The 24,924-nt window shown below is 39.8% G+C and overlaps 1 protein-coding gene across 2 annotated transcripts in view; it reads left to right on the plus strand.

Annotated features, from left to right (window-relative positions):
* Window positions 1-24,924, plus strand: part of LOC118884388 (phospholipid-transporting ATPase IB) — a 545,038-nt gene that overhangs the window by 346,095 nt on the left and 174,019 nt on the right. The window lies entirely within an intron of this gene.

Consider the following 24,924-nt stretch of genomic DNA (forward strand, 5'->3'; position numbering starts at 1 on the left):
ACTGCCTCTAAGTGCCTACTGATTGCGTGAAAGCACACCTTCCTTTCTCCTGGTGTATGAACCGGGCGGGAGCTGTGATGTTAACAGAGATCATGTCAGTGCTTTCAGGTGGGTAAAGTGCTGCCTTGATCTTGGGTGGTTTCCAGCTATCACCTTGAAGTATCCAGGAGTTCTGTCAGTTACACCTGCCTTCAGGGTGCTTTGAAATTCACCTGCTTTGGGACACTCCATCATGAGAGCAAGCCACAACCAGATATAACCCGGCCTCCAGTATGTGTTGGTATGAAAATGGAAAATAAGTTTTCCTGGGTTCTTACTGCTGTTCTTGATGCTGAACATACTTTAAAACTATAAAACTTGGGTGTGTTTTGTATATCCTGACTTTTTTGGTGGGGGAGGAGACTTGCCAGAGAAATTTAACCCAAAAGGCAGTGCTGTAAAACATTCCTGTGCTATTTGATAGGTCATGGTAAAGGCCACTGGGGTCCGTTCATAGTATCATTAGCTGACGTAAAACGTGCATTTGACTTAGTAATTGTTTCTGGAAATGTTAAAAGCTCATGTTGAGTATTTGCAGGATCTTGTTACTTTATCCCCGAGTGTATCTGAAAAGACTGATGGAAGACTCACCATAGGGAAGTTATACAGCAGCTTTGGGTTTTTCTTCCCACCGGAATCACACCAAGCCCTTGTTTTAACACAGGTCTCCTGGGCCATCTTTCTAGCAGTTCCTCCTGGGATAAGCACTGCCATAGACTCACAAGAGCCGCGTACCTACACATGCCCTTGGGGGGTTGTTTTTCCTTCCTTTTTCTGTTTGTGTGGTCTGATAGAAATCTGTCTGTGATGGAAATGCCCTGGGATTCCTCCCCCAGGAACCCTCATGAGATGCCTCTTCCTGCATCTCTCTTCCTTGTCGGCTACTTCCTGTAACCATAGCTGGTGCCATGGTTACCCTGCCTCTAGCCCTAGTCTACATAGATAGGAGTCATGACTGAGGATTCTGCTGCTTCTCCTTTTTTTTCCTGTTTCTATAGCATCTATTACAATGTATAACCCCACAAGGGATATCTGCCCATATCAAAAAATGCTTATCAGTGGTTTCTACACAATGAACGCAAATGGAAAAAAAGAACCCTAAATTCTGTTTAAAACAGCTAAGTCTTTGTTGTTGCCGATTAAGTTGGTAGAAGGAATTCTAAAGAATAAAATTAAAATGATATTGAAAATCAAGTTTTTCTGTCTATGATGAGTTACGAAAATATTTTTCTTAAACATTAATAAAAAGATATAATATTTTAAATGAACTGAAATGTACTAAAGCTATAAAGTCAGTGTGAATAAAAAGGAAGATGTTCTTGGATAGGAAGAAATATGTACACACACACACTGAGACATACACATATGTACATACGTACATATCACACACATACATATGCATACACATATATCTATGTATATCACAAAGTGTCAGACCTCTTCTGCACCCACTTTTGTGACATAACAGTATATCCCAAGAAACTCCCCCACATAATGCTAGAGGGCCTCCTCAGTCTTTTTCAATAGCAGAGTGTTCAGTTAGTTTAAAAAAAAAAAAAAAAAAAAAAGCGGAGTGTTCAGTTAGGTAAGTAGTTTACTTAACCAGTCCCCTATTGATGGACACTTGGGTTTTTTCCAACTTCAACATTTTGCTTCAACAAATTATGCTGCAGTGCTGGATAAGTTCCCAGAAGTGGGACTTCCATGTCAAAGGGTAGATGCATTAATAATTTTGATAAATACTGGCATTTTCCCTTTTTAAAAAACTTTCTAGCAGTTCTTTGTATTCTGGGGAGATTACCCCGTTGTCAGTGGCATGAGTTGCGATCATTTTATTTTTCATTGTCGTAAAAGACTGGAATCATCTTAAACCGTTCACTGGAGGTAGGGATCCCTGGGAAGGAGACTCTGAAATGGAGTTAGCTTGAGGGGTGTTCATTGAGTTCAGCGTCTATTGATGGGAGGGATGGAAGCACGAGGAAACTGACTCAGGTAAACGCGTGAAACCCTAGGTCAGACGACTGGCCGGGGCAAAGCGGGGAGGAGACCACGGACCCCTGCTCTTGGTAGAGCCACAACTGTTCAGGCTGCTTCTTCCAAGGACGGCATCTTAGAGGAGACCACGGCCCAGGAGAAGTCATTCCTAAAGAAATGAGTTGGGAGTAAGCCAAGTAAAACAAAGAAGGATGGCTTCTCTAGGAAGAGGGTGTGCAAGTGAGTCTGGAAAATTCCGAGTAGCTCTGAAGGGTTGAAAGTCGGGAATGAAAGAAACGTCCTAAAAGGCAGTGGGGGAGAAAACTGGGGTGACGTTAGGTAAGCCTTGGATGCATGTGGTTCAGGGTATTTTAAACACGGTAGCGGTGATGGGATGAGATCTGCACTTCTGAAAGATTGTTGTGGTAGCTCTTCATCTTGGTGGCTCATAACAGAGCAACAGATTGTATTCTCCAAAGAGGGCTCCACCAACGTGTCTAACGTCCCGTGATCTTCATACAAAGATCTTCTGTCACTTCGGTACTGAGCGGTGGCGGCTGTGTTTCCTTCCCCTGATTCGGGGCGGACCCTTGTAACACCCTGAAGCAGTAGATGTTTCTGAGTCCACGCTCGTACTGCTTGCTGCGCGACACGCTAATCAATCGAGAGATGAGTCGCTGGGGCAAGGAATAGGGACTTTATTCCCAAAGCCAGCAGACTGAGAATTTGGTGGCCTGGTGTCCCAAAGAACCATCTTACTTGAGTTGGAACTCGGGCTGCTTTTACACTAAAAGGGGAGGGGTGTGGCTAGTTGTTGCCAACTTCTTGGCGGCGGAATCCTTTGTTCTTGCAGCTGTCCGTATAGGTCAGGTCATGATGTTCCTGTAAACCTCCCACAAGACAAAGGTTATTCTCTGTTCTGCAACTTTTTATCTCTATATGAATGGGGAAGTATGATACCTTCAAAGGTCAGAGCCTTGAGAATGGACTATCCTGTATATTTCAGGCTACAGGCAACATTCTTAACTTGTAGCCAAAGCAATAGAATACAAAGGTTAAAGTAAAAGAAACAGATCCAATATGGAGTCAGACTTGTTCTTCCCTATTACATGGGCACTAGGTGACTTCCAAGGGTAGGGCATAAAAGGGACACCATCCTTGGAACCCAGCTGTCCTGTTGTAGGAAGACCAGGGCACACGGAGAAGAAACACAGAGCTTTCTGGTCAACAGTTCTCTGAGGCCTTGGCTGCCAGCCACACACCAGTGAGTGAACTTCAGAGGACTCCAGCCCCCAGCCGATGCCAGGGCAGCAGAGACGTGCCCCCTGCCCAACCCGACCAGGTGCAGATCTGCGAGTGGCATTCACATCATTCTTGTTTTGAGCCACTAAGTTTTGGGAGTAACTTGTTTACTTACCGCAATCACTGGAACAAAATAGCTGTGCTGATTTTGATTTTAATTAATGTCCCATCAGGCCAACAAGTTTCTTTATCTCTTGGTTCATGTTCCTTTGAGCCAGTCACTTTGAGGAACCCTGTGTTATATACAAATGATCAGTTCATTGAAAAGAAGCCTAGTTACAAGGATCTTGTCACCATGAGGTTGTAATTATCAGGCACCAGGCAAGCTGCCCAGTGCCCTGGCTACCCTGGTGTCCTTTTCAACTGGACCTGCCGTGACATTAAAACCATCAGTGCCCGGATGACAGAAAAGTACCAGGTTTTCCTCTTGCCACACAAGTCTATGCAGTTGTCAAAACTCATAGGACCGTACATGGAAAAGGACCAATTTTACTGTATGTAAATTATATCTAAAAATAAATAAAAATAAGGGGAGAAAGATTCTACTAATTGCTTCTTGATATTTGAATCAGGCCAAGTGCCATGTTTATCAGAAAGGTCTTTCATTTATATTGAACTTCTCTCCCCTCTCTATACAGACACACACAGACATACACACACACAGACAGACACACACACACATTTTCTCTCTCTCATAATCCCACACGCTTTCTTACACTCATTTTTGATGGGTAGGCCTGCTAAGGCTGAACCATGCATCCTTGCTTGCGTTTTAATGCAACAGATAGAGCTGGGATCAGAATATTGGTTCTATACTTTATAAAACTGGGGAACATTTGACCAAACTAACCTTGGTCTCCTTCACGACAGCCGAATCCTGGGGAAGTAATGCACGCCCTTCATATGTGCATATGTGAAGAGTACCAGGGCATTTTCTCCTGTTCTGTTTTCTCATCCCTGCGAGGTTACATGATTCAAAGGTGTTGGGGCCTCAGTTTGCTTATGTACCATTGGGCTGTCAAAGCTTCGTATTCCTCATTATTTTTGAGTTGTAAGAAAATAGTTAAAATGCTCATATTTCTGTACATTTCTTTAGCCTTCAAATATGAATATTATAGTAAATCATAAACCACAACTCAAACATGCAAACACCTTCTGTGCCCTCATTTAGCATATTTAGTCAATTTCTTTTCTGTCCCCACTCAATGACAGCTGAAGGAATTTCTTTAGGATGACAGATTGTCAGCACATTGACATAGATTGTTTTAGATGTATATTTTTAGGGGGAATGAATGATTTTTCAGTGAGCTTTTCTCAGAAATATAATAATAGGGAGAAGGATTGTTATTCCATGTGTCAAACTTACAGAATTTTTTTTCCTTTTTTGGGGTTATGGTCAATCCAACTGGTAATTATTAACAAGTATTTTAGGAAAGAAAAAGGAAATATGGAGTTTGCTGAAAGACATTCTCACATCTACAAAAATAGACCTATGGATAAATAGTAAAGAAGTCATCTCAATCTTATTGGCTCAAGACAGAGAAAAATTTTTTTAATACTTTAGAATTGTTTCTGGTCCTTTATTGTATCTTATTGCTTGGATAATGTGTGGGGAAAGGAACTGATCTAAACTGGGTAGATAGAGAGGGCACTTCTTTACATTTATTTGTGAAATTGAACTAAAATCTGGAGTTGGTGGGACAGTATTTCCCTAATGTATCTGTTCTAAGAATTGTGATCACTTCGTGAGATCCTGTGTAGTTTACTAGGATAAGGGGCTAAATTGTGTGGTTATGTATGACCCAGCTACTACCTGGAGGTTCTGGAAGTTGTTTGGGAAGCAGGTTGTGTGGTGTTCTCTGCCTCTGAATGTTTGGGACCATCTCGTTGTTTTGTACTGCACAAAAACGTCCCCTGCCTTGATTCCTTTTAAACTGGTAAGATTTTACGGGAGAGATCTTTGAGGACACGGCCCAGGGAGGTGAAAACACCATAAAATGGATGAAGAAGGTAAATTTTGTGTAGAGGAGAAAGCAGTTTTAATTTTTCTCTGGAAAATAATTAACAGCTGCTAGGCACCAGGAGTCCTTCAACAGCTACCCACCAGCAGTGTAGGTTCCTCGGTGGGATCATTAGTGGAGCTTTTTCAGGTGAATCCAGGAATGTCCTGTGGGAATGTGGATCTTGCCCCATAGAACTCCAGCTCCGGATGCCTGATCTGCACCCGTGAGATCTCAGGTCTCCGTCACCTGCCCTGTACCATCCTGACCCTGTCCTGGCTGTCTGAGCAGGAGACTTTGTCCTACCCGTTAATGGAAAGAGAGGCCCCGGGGCCCTATTACCTCATTGGTTGCAGGAATGAGAGAGGCCTGGAGTGGTAATTTAAAATAACGATGATAATAAATCGAAGAAGAATATGAAAACAAAACTACTAAAACATACTTGCAGATACAGGTGCCATTCACAGCTTTGCTTCTGACCCCAAAACTGTACCCCTTGGCTGAGTTGTGCCCTCGGTCTTAGCCTGTGTCAAATTCTTCTTTTTAGGGTAATGTGGGTGGGAAACCTTTTGGCACTTTATTTGCAGTTACTGCCCCACTATAAACCTGTATTTAAAAATATGATGACTGAGCATTTGTAATGACCACGAGAAAGCTTTGTTGATAAATAATGGCAATTTTTTATACCATATAAACTCAGCTATTCAAATATATGTGCATATAAAAAAGACTAGAAGGGTAAATATTAATATATTCCCATACTCAATATTTGAGTAAATGTATGGATGATTTTTCTATGGGTTTTACAGACATTTTTAAATGTTCTAAAATAGTATGTTGATTTTATATGCAGAAAAATGTCATTTTAATGTGTACATGTGTGAATAGATGCTCTAATGAAGAGGGTTAGGAGAAAGACAGCCAGAAGTTATAGCTGACATGCATATTAAAAACAAAATCACCCCAAAAATCCATAGATACTAAAGTAGGCCATGGCGGCAAAAATTAGGCTGTTACAGGGAAAGTATCACTTAGGGCATCTTATATTGTTACAGTGCCTTTTGCTGTCAGTAATACATATTTATTTACTAACAGTTTTCACCAAAAGATAAATGCTATGAAGTAGTTTTTCAAAATGGCCCTTGCCTTGGCTGGGTTTCATGAGCTCTCTTCAAGGGTCTCTAGTGGACATTAGGTAATTTATGCCTCTGCATGAGTTGAGTTCTAAATGCACCCAAATATAATAATAAAAACTTGCCATGGTGAGGGGTAAACAAAACAGCTGTGTTGTAAAACCTATTTCAATCATTAATTTTTTAAAAAAATTATTTATTTATTTATCTTTGGCTATGTTGGGTCTTCGTTTCTGTGCGAGGGCTTTCTCTAGTTGCGGCAAGTGGGGGCCACTCTTCATCGCGGTGCGCGGGCCTCTCACTATCGCGGCCTCTCTTGTTGCGGAGCACAGGCTCCAGACGCGCAGGCTCAGTAGTTGTGGCTCACAGGCTCCAGATGCGCAGGCTCAGTAGTTGTGGCTCACGGGTCTAGTTGCTCCGCGGCATGTGGGATCTTCCCAGACCAGGGCTCGAACCCGTGTCCCCTGCATTGGCAGGCGGATTCTTAACCACTGCGCCACCAGGGAAGCCCCTCAGTCATTAATTTTATCTCGCTTTTTGAGTGTCAGGTACAGTGTTCATCAAATATGGACATTGTACCCAAGGACTGTTTCGTTCCCATTTCAGTCAGCTGTGTTGCCTTCTGTTGAGTTCTTCTCTGTTAATTTGCTCCTTTTTGGCTTTAAAATGTGCTTGTGTATTTAAAAGTTTATATTGATACTTAGTGGCAATTGGTTATAATAATCAGTGGTGAGCTTTAATCCAAATAAATTGAAGGAAACTATTTCATCTTCAACTATATAGACTATTAATCAAGCACATATGCATATTTGACAGGGAAATTTGATGTGTAGGTCGTCTTGCTATAGCTTTTATTCAAGATCTATTTTCTACTATGTCTTTAAGTGTTGGAGGGCCCAAACTAGTGTTATTTGATGGCTTGAGTGTTTGAGAGTAGAATATCAAAGGACATATTAGCTGTTTCAGTGCCACTCATAATAGCACATTTTTGAAGTGCTAAGGTTTGTTTAACATCCCATGCTGAATTCATAAAAAAAAAAAGTAATGGTCTTGATATTTAATTATAATCAAAAGAGAGAAGCAGTGTAGCGTTCACAGATTGATTCTGTTAAAGCGTGAATGGTCGTCCATGGGAAGGGAGTCTTGGTAAATCCGACCTATTTAGAGATACATGAGTCCTAGATGCTTACATAATTTACGCAGATCAGGTCTCTATCCAATAAAAACAAATCCCTTTTTGCGTTCCACAGTTAATTTTATTTCAAAAATTCTTTACCACATGTTATTTTCCCTGTTGTGTTTTGCTGAGGCTTCAATGCCCTCAGCTCAAGGTTCTTTCTTGAGAATCTCCGATTGATGTACATTACAAATGGCCACAACGTGTTGTATAATAAGCCTCCAGATTAATATCAAACTATGTTTGTTTCATTTGTACTGCAAGAAATAGTAGTTATTCTACTGGGAAGACACTGATCATAAAACGATGGGTGATTCACATATCTCTGAAGCTCCCTCAGGAAAGCATCTGTTATTTGCGGAAATGTCCTCAAATATGCGTTTGGGGGCGAAGCACGGGAACACAGGGGGAGGTATCCGCCCTGGTGACTTAGTGCACGTGACCGTCAAGCAGTTGTGTACTTTGATGTAACTCTTTGTCCACCTGGTCTATTGAAGCTAAATGTTTTGGCTTTTATAGATGAATTAAAAAATAATAATAATTGTCCACTCCTCAATGGAGAAAGACTATTTCAAGCAATTTTAAATGCTTAGTAAGAAAATGTTATCAACTGCTGTGCATTAGAGCAGTACTTGAAGGCAAGGGGTATCAGAGGCTGACCAGAAGGAAGAGACTGGAGGCTGGCTTTGGACTCGAGCTCCTGTTGGGTAATATTTCTGCATTTCGGTGTCCTAATTATAAAACAGGACTTCAGTGCCCTATTTGGCAGTTGCCGCAGTTAAATGGTATTGACACATGGGCACCTGCCGCCGTCTAAACTACTAAGTGCACTCCCATCCAAAATACGGAATCATTCTGGCAGATGGTTAGATGGGGCATGACACAAGTTCATCACTTGAAAATCGTTGTAAACAGGGCTGCCTCCCTGGAGGGCACATGGGGGCTGAACAGGACCCTGGCGAAAGGAGCCCAGGTGAGACTTGCACCTAACCGCAGCTGTGTTCACATGAACAAGGAGCTTTTTCTCTGTATTTTTAAGGACTCCTCCCTAAGCAGCTCTCATAGTCAAGGATTTCAGCCGCCCTTACCGATGGCAGGTGAAGCCATTTTAGGGCACGGCAGCAGCGTTCATAACGAAGGACCACTCTGCTCCTCGGAGAGCAGAACAGTCACCCATGTTCATGAAAAGAAAATTCAGACCTTCCCAATAGAGCATCCAGATCTTCAGGAAAATGCAACACATTTTCTGAAGGAAGTAAAAAAAAGGTGAAATATTTTCCAGTGACTCAATATATTCTACGGTAACTACAGTCACAAGAGCAGCGAGTATCTGCTGGGCTTCTTTGGGCGCCATCCACTGTTTTCAGTGCTTCACACATATTCACTTATTTAATACCCTCCACCCCCTATTAGATGTTCCCTACCATGATCCCCATTTTACGTGAGGAAACCAAGACGCACGCAGGTTATAAGTAACTTGTTCGCAGTCAAATGGTGGCCGAGCCAACATCTCTGAGAACAGTGAAGATGAGGACCAGGCATCTGCACTAATCTGCGCAGAGGATAATAAATGCGATTAAGGAACACTGGAACATGATTATAAAATCTCAAATTGGGTGACAGGTCAGTCCTAAGAAGTCAAGAAAAAGATACACCAGAAATTATGTTGCAACAGCTTGAATCTGGTCCAGATGTCTGATAGAACCCTTTTCCCAGTGATTTTCAGAAATCTTTCATATGATTTCAGGTGCAGCTACTCATTTTGACATTGAAGGAATTGTGTGGCAGCTCCCTAACACCTGAAGGCACTATATCGATTTTTTTTTCTAAAAAACTGTCCCTAGGGAGGAAATGGCTGAGCTGAGAAATGAGCTCTCACAAAGGATGTGTGTGTCTCAGGGCTGGGAAGTAGGACTCGAGACCTTAGAGTTGCGCTGAGCTTTTCCATCTCCAGTCCTGCTTCAGCCTGCCTCCTCCTCTCCGTCCGCACTTGGAAAACTTAACCTTCGTGATTCTCAGTAAACAACAGTGAAAAGAACCGCGGCGTGTTGTTAGGATGCGGTTTCAGCAGCCAAAAGGGGCTCGAGATTCTAAGATCTCCCTTACTAAAAGCTGTCAGTTGCCAACTCTGTACTGAGCCCGGGCAGGAGCAGCAGAATGCATCTTTCCGGGTCGAGAATTACTGAGATCTTGACCCTCAGCACAAGTCCGCTTCCATTCAGCCACAGAACCTGAGCTCTGAGCCCTAACCTTGCTTGGTTTTCGGAGGTTTGTCCGGAGGAACACATCGGACAGTTGTCGGAATAAGATACATCCAGTTACAACCAGGAAAGAGTCTGCCTGTGAAAGAGGATTAAACTGTGCTGGGTGGGCACTCCACTTTCGTGCCTTCCTCCTCTTCGGGCTCCCATGGTATCTGCTCTCCCTCTCCTGGGATGGGCTGTGGAGCCCAGGACATCTCTCTCCTTAAGGCGTTTTCCGTGCCTGGTAGGCTGTCCAGACGCGCTCACCTGGAGTGGTTTAGCATTCTGACCTGAATAAAACTCCCCTTGTCTCTCAGCTTCAAGCCACATCCTCTAAGGCTTCGGGATTGCTACATCCCTCCGGCCAGCGGCCAAGCACAGCCCTCTTTTGGAAGCTCACGTGGGTAAACTTTACCCAGTGCTGCTGTTAAAAATCTGCCTACCGTGTCCCTGTCTGTGGGTGGTACTCTCAGGAAGACGGCCAGTAGTTTCAGGATGATCAGGGGAGGAATTCCTTCTGAATCTTCTTCCTCCCTCTTCCCAGAGGACTTGGACTTGCTATTGGGTGATTTTTAAACACGCTTTGAAACTTGAAGATCATTAAGTGATTGGATGTGAACGGATGTTACTTGACTGTTTAAATGTTAAAAATGTGATCTGTGTGGTAACCTCCTTTAATGAGAGGTTCGTCATCTGCATAATAGAACTTAGAAAAATTTTGTCTTGCGTTAAGAGATGCCTCCCATGATTGTTAAAAATAGGTGTATATCCTTTTAGAACTTGTCTTTACAAATACACACAATGAATAACTGCAGTGGAACAAGTCATCAGGATTCAGTCAGGGAGGCTCAGTTTCTATAGGACAGCTTCACAGAGACCTTGAAGGCCAGCAGCTCCGTTCCCTTTCCCGATCCCCTGGGAGCAGGCAGGAGCGGTGAGAGATGGGATGATGAATGCCCCTTCAATGCTTGCCAACTTGTGAAAAATAAACAAATTGAATGAAATAATGCCACGTGCAGCAACAGGGATGGACCTAGAGATTATCATACTAAGTGAAGTAAGTCAGACAGAGAAGGACAGATACCATATGACATCACTTATGTATGGACTCTAAAAAATGTGACACAAATGAACTTATATTACAAAACAGAAACAGACTCACAGACATAGAAAACAAACTTCTGATTACCAAAGAGGAAAGGGGTGAGAGAGGGATAAATTAGGAGTTTGGGATCAGCAGATACAAATTACTATACATAAAATAGATAACAAACAAGGCCCTACTTATCGCACAAGGAACTATATTCAATATCTTGTAATAAGCAATAATGGAAAAGAATCTGAAAAAGAGAAAAAATATATATGTATATCTGAATCACTTTGCTATACACCTGAAACTAACACAGTACTGTTAGTTTCACTATACTTCAATTTTAAAAATAAGTAAAAAATTAATTGACAAATTAATTTTAGAATTAGGAGATATGAATTGCATGTTTTAATTGAAAAAAACCCCCAATAACCCCAAGTAACCTTCATTTCCTACACAAAATATAGGGAGGTGGTAAATTTTCGTTGTCCTTTTCTCAAGTTGAGTTGAAAATGGCAGATTGAGAAGCAACAGAAAACGTAACCACTGGGGTTCTGTTATCATTGTGCACTCCAGTTCTGATTTTATTTGTAAAGTAGAAGGCTTAGACGCGAGATATTAACTTGGCAGGAGAGAAATCTGAAAATCAACTTATTTTTAGTTTCATCATAAAAGTAAACCTCCAGCCTTCCACATGGAAACTTTGTCTCCTCTAGCTGAGAGGAAGAAAAATGAAGTTCTGTTTCCCTTTCATTCCACGCATCCCTTTCAGTGGTTACCGCCTTGCTAGGAGTGCAAGTTGTCCTAACCATATAGTATAAACTTAACGTGAAGTGATGAAATATACGTGCAGAAAAGGGAGTCGTGTTGTTCTAATGAGAATTAATTTGTATGCTTTGGAAGGACTCAAAGGTGAGATTTCCTTTAAAAGCTAATTAGATAGGAGTAGAACAACGGAAAACTGGTGGATTAAAAAAAAATCATGAAGGATTTACACTCAGATTGCCTTGCACATTTTCTCTTTACCTTAAAAAAAAAAAAGTGAAACTGAGCAATTTGTAACTTACTAGTATTGACACGTTGTGGTATCTATGTGTGATAGAGAAAAGGGAGCTTCAACCAGGAGAGCAGTTCCTGACTGTAGAATCACGTTTTGATGAACAGATTTACATTTATGTATTCCAAGTTAAATACGTTATTTATGTATCAGATTTGATTCATTTTTCAATTAACTGACTTACTGCAGATCTCAACAAAATCAGATGACAGGACTGTAACAGATTGCTAAAATGAGTTTCATAATATAATCGAAACTGAATATCAAAATTATAATTCAGTATTTGGAGAACAGTTAAATCTATAGCAGGGTAATTTAATAGAGGTTCCTGGGGCTTCCCTGGTGGCGCAGTGGTTAAGAATCCGCCTGCCAGTGCAGGGGACACGGGGTCGAGCCCTGGTCCCGGAAGATCCCACATGCCGCGGAGCAATTAAACTCTTGCGACAACTGCTGGAGCCCGCGAGCCACAACTACTGAAGCCTATGCACGTGGAGCCCGTGCTCCGCAGCAAGAGAAGCCACTGCAATGAGAAGCCCGCGCACCACAATGAAGAGTAGCTCCCGCTCGCCACAACTAGAGAAAGCCCGCGCGCAGCAACGAAGACCCAACGCAGCCAAAAATAAATTAATTAATTAATTAAAAAAAAATAGAGGTTCTAGATGTCAATTTAAGGGATATCCCATAATATATAAATATATATGTGTATTCTTAAATAGTATATTTATAAAAATTTGGCCCAGGTATAAATTTTATTTAGCTACAGTCATTTAATAAATACCACGCAGATTATATATGCTGCCTTGCTCTCGTGCTTTTGTCTAAATCAGCATCCGAACCCAAATGTCACTTGCCTGTTCCCCATATTTTAGTATTGAAATTCTACACATCCTTTGAAAACCAGCTCCCATATTACCTTTACTGGAAGGTTTTCCTAGGTTCTCCATGTGAAACTACAGTGAACTCATGAAACTTGTTTGTTGCTAGCACATTGGATTGTTACCTACTATTTGCCTTGGTTAGAGTTGATCCCAGTACTGAGATTTGGGGGCTATATTACAGACAGTGCATCTGAGAACGTACTTGCACTTGGATGTATGTTTGTCTGCGGGCAGCACCAAATCTGCAGTTTTTCTGAAACACTGTCTTTAGCACTTTTACTTACCCTGCATTTAAGAGAGCTTGCACAGAAATACTGCAAAGAGCAACAAGAAGTTAGGTGTTGGAAGAGACAACAAATGATCGTCCAGAGCAAGCACGGACAGATCAATCTTCTGAGAAAAAGGCACATTAATAATAACATGCTGTTGGGCTTCCCTGGTGGCGCAGTGGTTGAGAGTCTGCCTGCCAATGCAGGGGACATGGGTTCGAGCCCTGGTCCGGGAAGATCCCACATGCCACGGAGCAACTGGGCCCGTGAGCCACAACTACTGAGCCTGCGCGTCTGGAGCCTGTGCTCCGCAACAAGAGAGGCCGCGATAGTGAGAGGCCCGCGCACCGCGATGAAGAGTGGCCCCCGCTTGCCGCAACTGGAGAAAGCCCTCGCACAGAAACGAAGACCCAACACAGCCATAAATAAATAAATAAATAAATAAATAAATAAATAAATAAATAAATAAATAAAAATAATAATAATAATAACATGCTGTTGAAGTGATGCCCTGCGTGTATAGTGCACTATGTACTTTGACAAAACGTTTTGCTTAAATTTCGAGAGCTTTTTAGTTTTCGCCAGGATATTTTTAAATGTTTGTATTAATTTATCATCATTTTCTTGGGGGCAGGGGGCTGTGAAGAAGGGTCATTTTGATGATACTAACATAGAGAGGATTCTGGGTTGGGAAGCAGTGTTAGTAAATATTAAAATTTTTATTAAAAGTGCGAAGATAGAAATAAGTGGTGCCTACTTGAAAAGCTATAAAATTTAGAACCTACAAGGGATGAGGAAGCTAATTTTAACTCTGAAATATCATTTCCGTGTGTTTTGGAGTTTAATTTTCTGTGATATTAGCCAGTTTCATATAATGAGTTTTGTAGCTTTGTAATTGTATTGATCTAACAATTCAGTAGAGAAAATGGTTGTGTCCGCATTTATAGGGCTAGTAGATGGGGCTAGTTTCTCTACTATTATTATTGCGGCCCCAAGACTGTCAAAAGTTTTCTGTGAGCACATTCTAAATCTAAAAATATCTATAAAAGTGAACTTTTTCCCTTTTTCTTTTAAGACAGGGTTTCAGTTGGGCTGGCCTTTTGCTGTAAAGGGGTTGCTTAGGGAGAGAGAGTCTGAACCTGGTGTGGCCTGAATGCCCAGCTGTCACAGTCTAGATTTGGTGGCCCTTCTTTACTTAGTGTGTAGAAAAATGAATTCTGTGAACTTAAAATCACAGCCCAGGGAGACTTCTAGGGTAAAGAAAAGGCAGAGGCTAGCTGAGGTTTAAGAAGCTTGTTTAGGAGAAAAATGAGGTGTTAGACAGACATAGCCACCAAATTCTTAACGTCGATTAATAGTTCTGAATCGTTCAGGTCTTGGGTCCAGAATGTAAACCTTTCCAACTCACTGTCATTAAACGTTCAGTTGCCAGCTTCTGTTTTCTGGATTGTTGCTTTTCAGCGCGTGTTTTAGGTGCTTGGCTAAGGATTTTGTTAAAATATCTTTCCTCGTTTGAATTCTCATATCCTGCAAATTCTGACTTTGCTTTAGAGATAAATACTTAGAGTTTGCTTACTTTTTCTTACTTACCCTTATTTAAGAGTAGGGAGGTGATATATCTTTGATTTGATCGTAAAAATCTGTAATATGTATAATTTACTCAAAAGCAAAATTTGCTTTTTAAATTTCCACAGGCTTGGGATCTAAAGCTGTGCATATAGGTAGAGTTTCTACCCGTATTCCACACTGAAAACCGTGCTGGCATTTCAGAAATTAAGTACGAATTGTGCTTACAAAATGGCATGTGGCGTCTGATTATGAAAATGTGGAAATATTTAAGTTACTGTCTTGCTGAAGACTACCGCTATTACAACGTTAAGTGCTTACAATGATCTGAAGACATCCATAGATGCTAAATGATTGCTAGTATAGCTAGCTATATCATTTGGGGGGGCTGTTTAATTCACTGCAGGTATGTCTCAATACTTACGAGAAAGTGAAAAAAATTGCAAATACCTTAACCTCAAAAACAGTGCCAATCTGCACTTCCTCTAATATGGCATTTGCTACTTTGGAGGGCAAATCACCATCAAGCTCTGGGGATGCCGTGGGAGGCCGTCACTCATTTGTTTGAAGACTGAGTCTATTTCAGACCCTGGAGATAACTCGCTCTACAAACACGTCGGGCAAGTTCCCTGCTTGAACTGAATCTCATAATTTACGGTAGAACAGATCATCAGAGAAAAGGGAAGGGAGGGGAAACCAAAGACCCTGCACGGAGCATGAATGAAGACGGAGTAAGAGAGAAGGAGGAAAGAAATCTTGAGCTCCAGATCTTAAGCCTTCACTTGGGGACAGGCAGAGAGAAATCAGGTTGGCTAAAAAGTGACAAGCTGATTTTAGAGGTGTTAAAATTGCAGTGATGGGTTGGGAATTGGGAAGGGATGAGTAGGTGGGGCGCAGGGGATTTTTAGGGCAGTGAAAGTATTCTGGCTAATGCCGGCATGATGGATACATGACATCTTGCATTTGTCAAAACCCATAGAACTGTGGAGTAAAAGGGGGTATGTACCCTAGTGTAAACTGTGTACTTAGCTAATAAAAACGTATCAGTATTAGCTCTTCAACTGTATCCACACTGATACAAGATGTTAGTAGGAGGGATAACTGTTGGGGTTTGTGCCGGTTGTGTGAGAATTTTGTCCTTTCTGCTCACTTGTTCTGTAAGCCTAAATCTCCTCTATAAATGCTATTAATTATTCTTTTCAATTGCAGAGTGTAGCTGGTGGCTGGTGAAGGGTCAGTGTTAGAGACACAGTGTGAAAGTCCTCTTATGTAAAGAGGCTTTTGGGGCCTCGGGAGTAGATGAGCTTCAAGCGGGGAGTGATGAAAGGATGACATGAGGGCCCAGCATGGGCCACCCACCCCCCATCTTCCCACAGAGGGGTCTGGGTCATGACAAGGAAAAGGCGAGGACCAGAGAGGGATGACACTAAAAATTGGAAGAGTATCAGTGTCACATCACATCACAGCAGCCAAAGAGGAGATGAGTTTGCAGGGTCTGTACTGATGCTCCGAAGAGAATAGGAGATTTAAATGGCCATTAAATCTGATGATTAGGTGGGGAGAAATCTCAGAGTGGTTTCGGTACCATCCTAGTTGGAGTTGGGCTGTAGAGCTTAAGCCTCAGTTGATCTGGGTATGGAAGCTAGAAGTACAGATTTCTTTTAAGAATCTATAGGGATTCTAAAAGCTTTCCTTGCAGGGAGTTGAGGAATGGTTTTTTTTTTTTTTTTTTTTTTTTTTTTTTTGACTGTGGAAGACAATCTGTTTACAGGAAGAGGCAAAGGAGCTGAAATTCTGGAAGAGGCTTGACATTTGGGAGAAATGGTAGAAAAAGATGGAAATGGAGAAAATGTTCTGAATGAAAAGTAACCCTGAAAGCGGAAGGAATTGCAAAATGGAAGAACAGGAAAATATATAAGGTGGTTTAGTGTGCCTGTCATCAGAGATTGGGAATTGCAAAGAAATTGATAGGAAGATTAAAGTTATATCCTCTCTATATCTTTTTTTTTTTTTTTGGGATTTTTTTTTTTTAATTCAGACAGAAAGTCACAAAAATTATACTCATCCTCATCAGTTCACTCAGTCCCATGTAATTAATTTTTTTTTTCATCTTGATCTTTTGTTAGCACTTTTATGAGTTCATCAGTTTTTCATTAGAGTTCTGAAAATGCTTATTCATTCAGTTCAGCAGTACAGTCAGTTACCAGAAACCTGTACTTGTCAGAGTCTTTTCCATGAATTTCTTGAAGATGAAACCCTTTTATAGGAACATATTTGCAAAATCATCAGAGTACACCCAGAACTGTCTGTAAATGACAAAAGACTTGAAAATGACCACGGTTAAAGATTTGATGAAAGTTCATAATAATGCAGTTGACAAGAAAATTAGTTATTTCTGAGATATACATTTTAAAGTAATAACTAGGATTATTACTTATAACATTATACCAGAACATATAAGATTTTTAGAAATTTCATGTAATGTCTGAAACATTTATATTAACATATTTCCATACATATTTCCATACAAATACAAATATAAGATTTTTAGAAATTTCATGTAATGTCTGAAACATTTATATTAACATATTTCCATGCAAATAACCCAATGAAAGTTTAGTATTAGTTGTTTTGTTTGTTTTTTTTATACTGCAGGTTCTTATTAGGCATCAATTTTATACACATCAGTGTATACATGTCAATCCCAATCGCCCAATTCAGCACACCACCATCCCCACCCCACCGCAGTTTTCCCCCCTTGGTGTCCATATGTCCATTCTCTACATCTGTGTCTCAACTTCTGCCCTGCAAACTGGCTCATCTGTACCATTTTTCTAGGTTCCACATACATGCATTAATATACGATATTTGTTTTTCCCTTTCTGACTTACTTAACTCTGTATGACAGTCTCTAGATCCATCCACTTCTCAACAAATGACTCAATTTCGTTCCTTTTTATGGCTGAGTAATATTCCATTGTATATATATACCACAACTTCTTTATCCATTCGTCTGTTGATGGGCATTTAGGTTGCTTCCATGACCTGGCTATTGTAAATAGTGCCGCAATGAACATTCGGGTGCATGTTTCTTTTTGAATTACGGTTTTCTCTGGGTATATGCCCAGTAGTGGGATTGCTGGGTCATATGGTAATTCTATTTTTAGTTTTTTAAGGAACTTCCATATTGTTCTCCATAGTGGCTGTATCAATTTACATTCCCACCAACAGTGCAAGAGGTTTCCCTTTTCTCCACACCCTCTCCAGCATTTGTTGTTTGTAGATTTTCTGATGATGCCCATTCTAACAGGAGTGAGGTGATACCTCATTGTAGTTTTGATTTGCATTTCTCTAATAATTAGTGATGTTGAGCATCTTTTCATGTGCTTCGTGGCCGTCTGTATGTCTTCTTCGGAGAAATGTCTACTTAGGTCTTCTGCCCATTTTTGGATTGGGGTGTTTGTTTCTTTAATATTGAGCTGAATGAGCTGTTTATATATTTTGGAGATTAATCCTTTGTCCGTTGATTCGTTTGCAAATATTTTCTCCCATTCTGAGGGTTGTCTTTTCGTCTTGTTTATGGTTTCCTTTGCTGTGCAAAAGCTTTGAAGTTTCATTAGGTCCCACTTGTTTATTTTTGTTTGTATTTCCATTACTCTAGGAGGTGGATCAAAAAAGATCTTGCTGTGATTTATGTCAAAGAGTGTTCTTCCTATGTTTTCCTCTAAGAGTTTTATAGTGTCCAGTCTTATATTTAGGTCTCTAATCCATTTTGAGTTTATTTTTGTGTATGGTGTTAGGGAGTATTCTAATTTCATTCTTTTACATGTAGCTGTCCAGTTTTCCCAGCACCACTTATTGAAGGGACTGTCTTTTCTCCATTGTATATCTTTGCCTCCTTTGTCATAGATTAGTTGACCATAGGTGCGTGGGTTAATCTCTGGGCTTTCTATCTTGTTCCATTGATCTATGTTTCTGTTTTTGTGCCAGTACCATATTGTCTTGATTACTGTAGCTTTGTAGTATAGTCTGAAGTCAGGGAGTCTGATTCCTCCAGCTCCATTTTTTTGCCTCAAGACTGCTTTGGCTATTCGGGGTCTTTTGTGTCTCCATACAAATTTTAAGATGATTTGTTCTAGCTCCGTAAAAAATGGCATTGGTAATTTGATAGGGATTGCATTGAATCTGTAGATTGCTTTGGGTAGTATACTCATTTTCACAATGTTGATTCTTCCAATCCAAGAACATGGTATATCTCTCCATCTGTTGGTATCATCTTTAATTTCTTTCATCAGTGTCTTATAGTTTTCTGCATACAGGTCTTTTGTCTCCCTAGGTAGGTTTATTCCTAGGTATTTTATTCTTTTTGTTGCAATGGTAAATGGGAGTGTTTCCATAATTTCTCTTTCAGATTTTTCATCATTAGTGTATAGGGATGCAAGAGATTTCTGTGCATTAATTTTGTATCCTGCAACTTTACCATATTCATTAATTAGCTCTAGCAGTTTTCTGGTGGCAGTTTTAGGATTCTCTATGTATAGTATCATGTCATCCGCAAACAGTGACAGTTTTACTTCTTCTTTTCCAATTTGTATTCCTTTTATTTCTTTTTCTTCTCTGATTGCCTTGGCTAGGACTTCCAGAACTATGTTGAATAATAGTGGTGAGAGTGGACATCCTTGTCTCGTTCCTGATCTTAGAGGAAATGCTTTCAGTTTTTCACCATTGAGAATGATGTTTGCTGTGGGTTTGTCATATATGGCCTTTATTATGTTGAGGTAGGTTCCCTCTATGCCCACTTTCTGGAGAGTTTTTATCAGAAATGGGTGTTGAATTTTGTCAAAAGCTTTTTCTGCATCTATTGAGATGATCATATGGTTTTTATTCTTCAATTTGTTAATATGGTGTATCACATTGATTGATTTGCGTATATTGAAGAATCCTTGCATCCCTGGAATAAATCCCACTTGATCGTGGTGTATGATCCTTCTAATGTGTTGTTGGATTCTGTTTGCTAGTATTTTGTTGAGGATTTTTGCATCTATATTCATCAGTGATATTGGTCTGTAATTTTCTTTTTTTGTAGTGTCTTTGTCTGGTTTTGGTATCAGGGTGATGGTGGCCTCATAGAATGAGTTTGGGAGTGTTCCTTCCTCTGCAATCTTTTGGAAGAGTTTGAGAAGGCTGGGTGTTAGCTCTTCTCTAAATGTTTGATAGAATTCACCTGTGAAGCCATCTGGTCCTGGACTTTTGTTTGTTGGAAGATTTTTAATCACAGTTTCAATTTCATTACTTGTGATTGGTCTGTTCATATTTTCTGTTTCTTCCTGGTTCAGTCTTGGAAGGTTATACCTTTCTAAGAATTTGTCCATTTCTTCCAGGTTGTCCATTTTATTGGCATAAAGTTGCTTGTAGTAGTCTCTTAGGATGCTTTGTATTTCTGCGGTGTCTGTTGTAACTTCTCCTTTTTCATTTCTGATTTTATTAATTTGAGTCCTCTCCCTCTTTTTCTTGATGAGTCTGGCTAATGGCTTATCAATTTTGTTTATCTTCTCAAAGAACCAACTTTTAGTTTTATCGATCTTTGCTATTGTTTTCTTTGTTTCTATTTCATTTATTTCTGCTCTGATCTTTATGATTTCTTTCCTTCTGCTAACTTTGGGTTTTGTTTGTTCTTCTTCCTCTAGTTTCTTTAGGTGTAAGGTTAGATTGTTTACTTGAGATTTTTCTTGTTTCTTTAGGTAGGCTTGTATAGCTATAAACTTCCCTCTTAGAACTGCTTTTGCTGCATCCCATAGGTTTTGGGTCATCGTGTTTTCATTGTCATTTGTCTCTAGGTATTTTTTTATTTCCTCTTTGATTTCTTCAGTGATCTCTTGGTTATTTAGTAACGTATTGTTTAGCCTCCATGTGTTTGTCTTTTTTACGTTTTTTTCCCTGTAATTCATTTCTAATCTCATAGCGTTGTGGTCAGAAAAGATGCTTGATATGATTTCAATTTTCTTAAATTTACTGAGGCTTGATTTGTGACCCAAGATGTGATGTATCCTGGAGAATGTTCTGTGCGCACTTGAGAAGAACGTGTAATCTGCTGTTTTTGGATGGAATGTCCTATATATATCAATTAACTCTATCTGGTCTATTGTGTCATTTAAAGCTTCTGTTTCCTTATTTATTTTCATTTTGGATGATCTGTCCATTGGTGTAAGTGAGGTGTTAAAGTCCCCCACTATTATTGTGTTACTGTCGATTTCCTCTTTTATAGCTGTTAGCAGTTGCCTTATGTATTGAGGTGCTCCTATGTTGGGTGCATATATATTTATAATTGTTATATCTTCTTCTTGGATTGATCCCTGGATCATTATGTAGTGTCCTTCCTTGTCTCTTGTAACATTCTTTATTTTAAAGTCTATTTTATCTGATATGAGTATCGCTACTCCAGCTTTCTTTTGATTTCCATTTGCATGGAATATCTTTTTCCATCCCCTCACTTTCAGTCTGTATGTGTCCCTAGGTCTAAAGTGGGTCTCTTGTAGACAGCATATATATGGGTCTTGTTTGTGTATCCATTCAGCCAGTCTATGTCTTTTGGTTGGGGCATTTAATCCATTCACGTTTAAGGTAATTATCGATATGTATGTTCCTATGACCATTTTCTTAATTGTTTTGGGTTTGTTTTTGTAGGTCCTTTCTTCTCTTGTGTTTCCCACTTAGAGAAGTTCCTTTAGCATTTGTTGTAGAGCTGGTTTGGTGGTGCTGAATTCTCTTAGCTTTTGCTTGTCTGTAAAGCTTTGATTTCTCCATCAAATCTAAATGAGATCCTTGCCGTGTAGAGTAATCTTGGTTGTAGGTTCTTCCCTTTCATCACTTTAAGTATATCATGCCACTCCCTTCTGGCTTGCAGAGTTTCTGCTGAGAAATCAGCTGTTAACCTTATGGAGTTCCCTTGTATGTTATTTGTCATTTTTCCCTTGCTGCTTTCAATAATTTTTCTTTGTCTTTAATTTTTGCCACTTTGATTACTACGTGTCTCGGCGTGTTTCTCCTTGGGTTTATTCTGTATGGGACTCTCTGCGCTTCCTGGACTTGGGTGGCTATTTCCTTTCCCATGTTAGGGAAGTTTTCGACTATAATCTCTTCAAATATTTTCTCTGGTCCTTTCTCTCTCTCTTCTCCTTCTGGGACCCCTATAATGCGAATGTTGTTGCGTTTAATGTTGTCCCAGAGGTCTCTTAGGCTGTCTTCATTTCTTTTCATTCTTTTTTCTTTAGTCTGTTCCGCAGCAGTGAATTCCACCATTCTGTCTTCCAGGTCACTTATCCGTTCTTCTGCCTCAGTTATTCTGCTATTGATTCCTTCTAGTGTAGTTTTCATTTCAGTTATTGTATTGGTCATCTCTGTTTGTTTGTTCTTTAATTCTTCTAGGTCTTTGTTAATCATTTCTTGCATCTTCTCAATCTTTGCCTCCATTCTTATTCCGAAGTCCTGGATCATCTTCACTATCATTATTCTGAATTCTTTTTCTGGAAGGTTGCCTGTCTCCACTTCATTTAGTTGTTTTTCTGGGGTTTTTTCTTGTTCCTTCATCTGGTACATAGCCCTCTGCCTTTTCATCTTCTCTATCTTTCTGTAACTGTGGTTTTTGGTCCACAGGCTGCAGGATTGTAGTTTTTCTTGTTTCTGCTGTCTGCCCTCTGGTGGTTGAGGCTATCTCCTCTCTATATCTTTAATGCAGTAAGAGTTTAACCTGTCTGGTAATTATTTGGTGTTTGAGATGTCGGTCCAGCTGCAGTATGGCTGCGAGTGAAGTTCTGAGGCATTTTCGTTTGAAGTCCCCCCATGGTGAAGTGCTCCGAATATATTGCATATAGACAGACATTATTTTTAATTCGAAAGATCCCTTAGAAATTATGCCCAACCCATTCTTCCTTCAAAGAACGAGAAAGGCATAAAGAAGGCTTAGGTAGATTGCCTGAAGTCACATGGCTGTTTGGGGCAGAATCAGGACTAGAATGGAATTCGTCTCTCAGGCAATCTTCTGTATTTCTTCTGTGACATCACTGCAGGTACGGAGCATTTGAGCTGATCCAATGAGATGCCTTGTAGGCGGCTATAGATAGACAGCTGATATTGGAATGAGAAGTGAGAGCTAAAAGCAGAGTTTTTTTTTTTTTATTGAAGTATAATTTACATACCATAAAATTTGCCCTTTACAGTATACAGTTGAAGGGGTTTAGTATATTTACTTGTGCAGCTATCACCACTTTGTAATTGCAGAACACCTCTATCACTCCAAAAAGAAACCCCATGCCCATTACCAGTCACTCCACATCACACCCACTGCCCCACCACCAAAACCTCTGGTGATCTCTAATCTCCTTTCTGTCTCTATGGATTTGCCTGTTCTGGACATTTTATATATCTGGAATAATTTAGTATGTGATGTTTTGTGTCTGGCTTCTTTCATTTAGCATGAGGCTTTCAAGGGTTCATCCATGTTGTAGCATGTGTCAGTACTTCATTTCTTTCTATGGCAAAATAATACTCCATTGTATGGATAAGACCACATTTTGTTTATCCATCTGACAGTTGATAGATATTTGAAATGTTTTCACCTTTTGTCTATTATGAATAATACTGCTATGAACATTCATATACAAGTTTTTATATAGACAGATGTTTTCAATTCTCTTGGTGTGTACTAGGAATGGAATTGTTGAATTGTGTATATATTGAGAGAGAGAGAGATAGTAACTCTACGTTTAACTTCTTGAGGAACTGCCAAATTGTTTTCCAAATTAGGTGCACCAGTTTACATTCCCACCAACAATGTCCAAGGGTTCCAGTGTCTCCATACCCTCACCAACACTTGTTACTATCCTCCTTTTTGGTTATGGCCATCCTAGTGGGTGTGAAGTATATCATTGTGGTTTTGATTTACGTTTCCCTGATGACGTCAAGCACCTTTTTATGTGCTTATTGGTCATTTGTATATCTTCTATGGAGCAATGTCTATTCAGATCCTTTGCCCATTTTTTTCTCTGCCAATCGGGTTGTCTTTCTATTACTGAACTGTAAGGGTTCTTTATATATCCTGAATACAATTCCCTTATCAGGCATATGATTTGTAAATATTTCCTCCCATTCTGTGAGTTGTCTTTTCACCTTCTTGATGGTATCCTTTGAAGCATAAAAGTTTCTAATTTTCACGAAGTCCAATTTATCTTTTTCTTTTTTGTCCATTGCTTTTAGTGTCATATGTAATAAACCATTGCCTAATCCAAGGTCACAAAAATGTACTCCTATGTTTTCTTCTAGATGTTCTATAGGTTTAGCTCTTAGATAATTGTACACTTTGAGTTAATTTTTGTATATAGTGTAAGGTAGGTGTCCAATTTCATTCTTTTGCATGTGAATATCAACTGGTCCCAGCACTGTTTATTGAAAAGACTATTCTTTCCCTCATTGAATTGTCTTGGGACCCTTGTTGAAAATCAGTTGACCACAAATGAGAGGGGGTCAATTTCTGAATTCTCAATTCTATTTTATTGATCTGTGTATGTCTAACCTCAAAATTCTTTAAATAAAAACCAATAGTGAGACAATTAACTTAGTCACATTACTTATTCCGTGTGGGAAAGAGAGGATGGAAAAATATCTGTAATCCTGTCACTGTGAATGTTTTGCCATATTTCCCTTGGTGAGACTTGGACCATTTAATTCCTTTACGGTTGTTATTCTTACCTGTTTTTTCTTTTTTAAAAAAAACTCACTCTGTTTGCATTGCTCATTTGTTTTCCTGCACACTGCAGAAGACGGAACGCACAAATCAGCAGGACCCCTAGGATCACTTTATACACACACACACACAGAGGAAGGGGAAAAGGGTTGTTAAATTTCCTTTTAATATTCTGTACTTTGTTGTTCCCTGATTCACTGAGTGCAGTACAGGGGCCCTGCACCAGCTGTGCACTTAAGTCTGTCTCTTAAGACACTTTTAGAAATATTTTCATGAGAGCTTTGAATCACAAGTTCCCTTAATTTTAGGGCAAGAAATAAGAGCATTCTGAACAACATATAAACCTTTTTTGAACCTAAGTTCAAACTGGTTTCTTGGCCCCCAAAGATTTTTTTATACCTAAAATACATACTTAAAGCATATTTATGCTTGAAATTTTTTTTAAAAATCCTTCAGA

The sequence above is a fragment of the Balaenoptera musculus genome, chromosome 18 (assembly GCF_009873245.2).
Source record: "Balaenoptera musculus isolate JJ_BM4_2016_0621 chromosome 18, mBalMus1.pri.v3, whole genome shotgun sequence".
In the NCBI taxonomy this organism is placed as follows: Eukaryota; Metazoa; Chordata; class Mammalia; order Artiodactyla; family Balaenopteridae; genus Balaenoptera; species Balaenoptera musculus.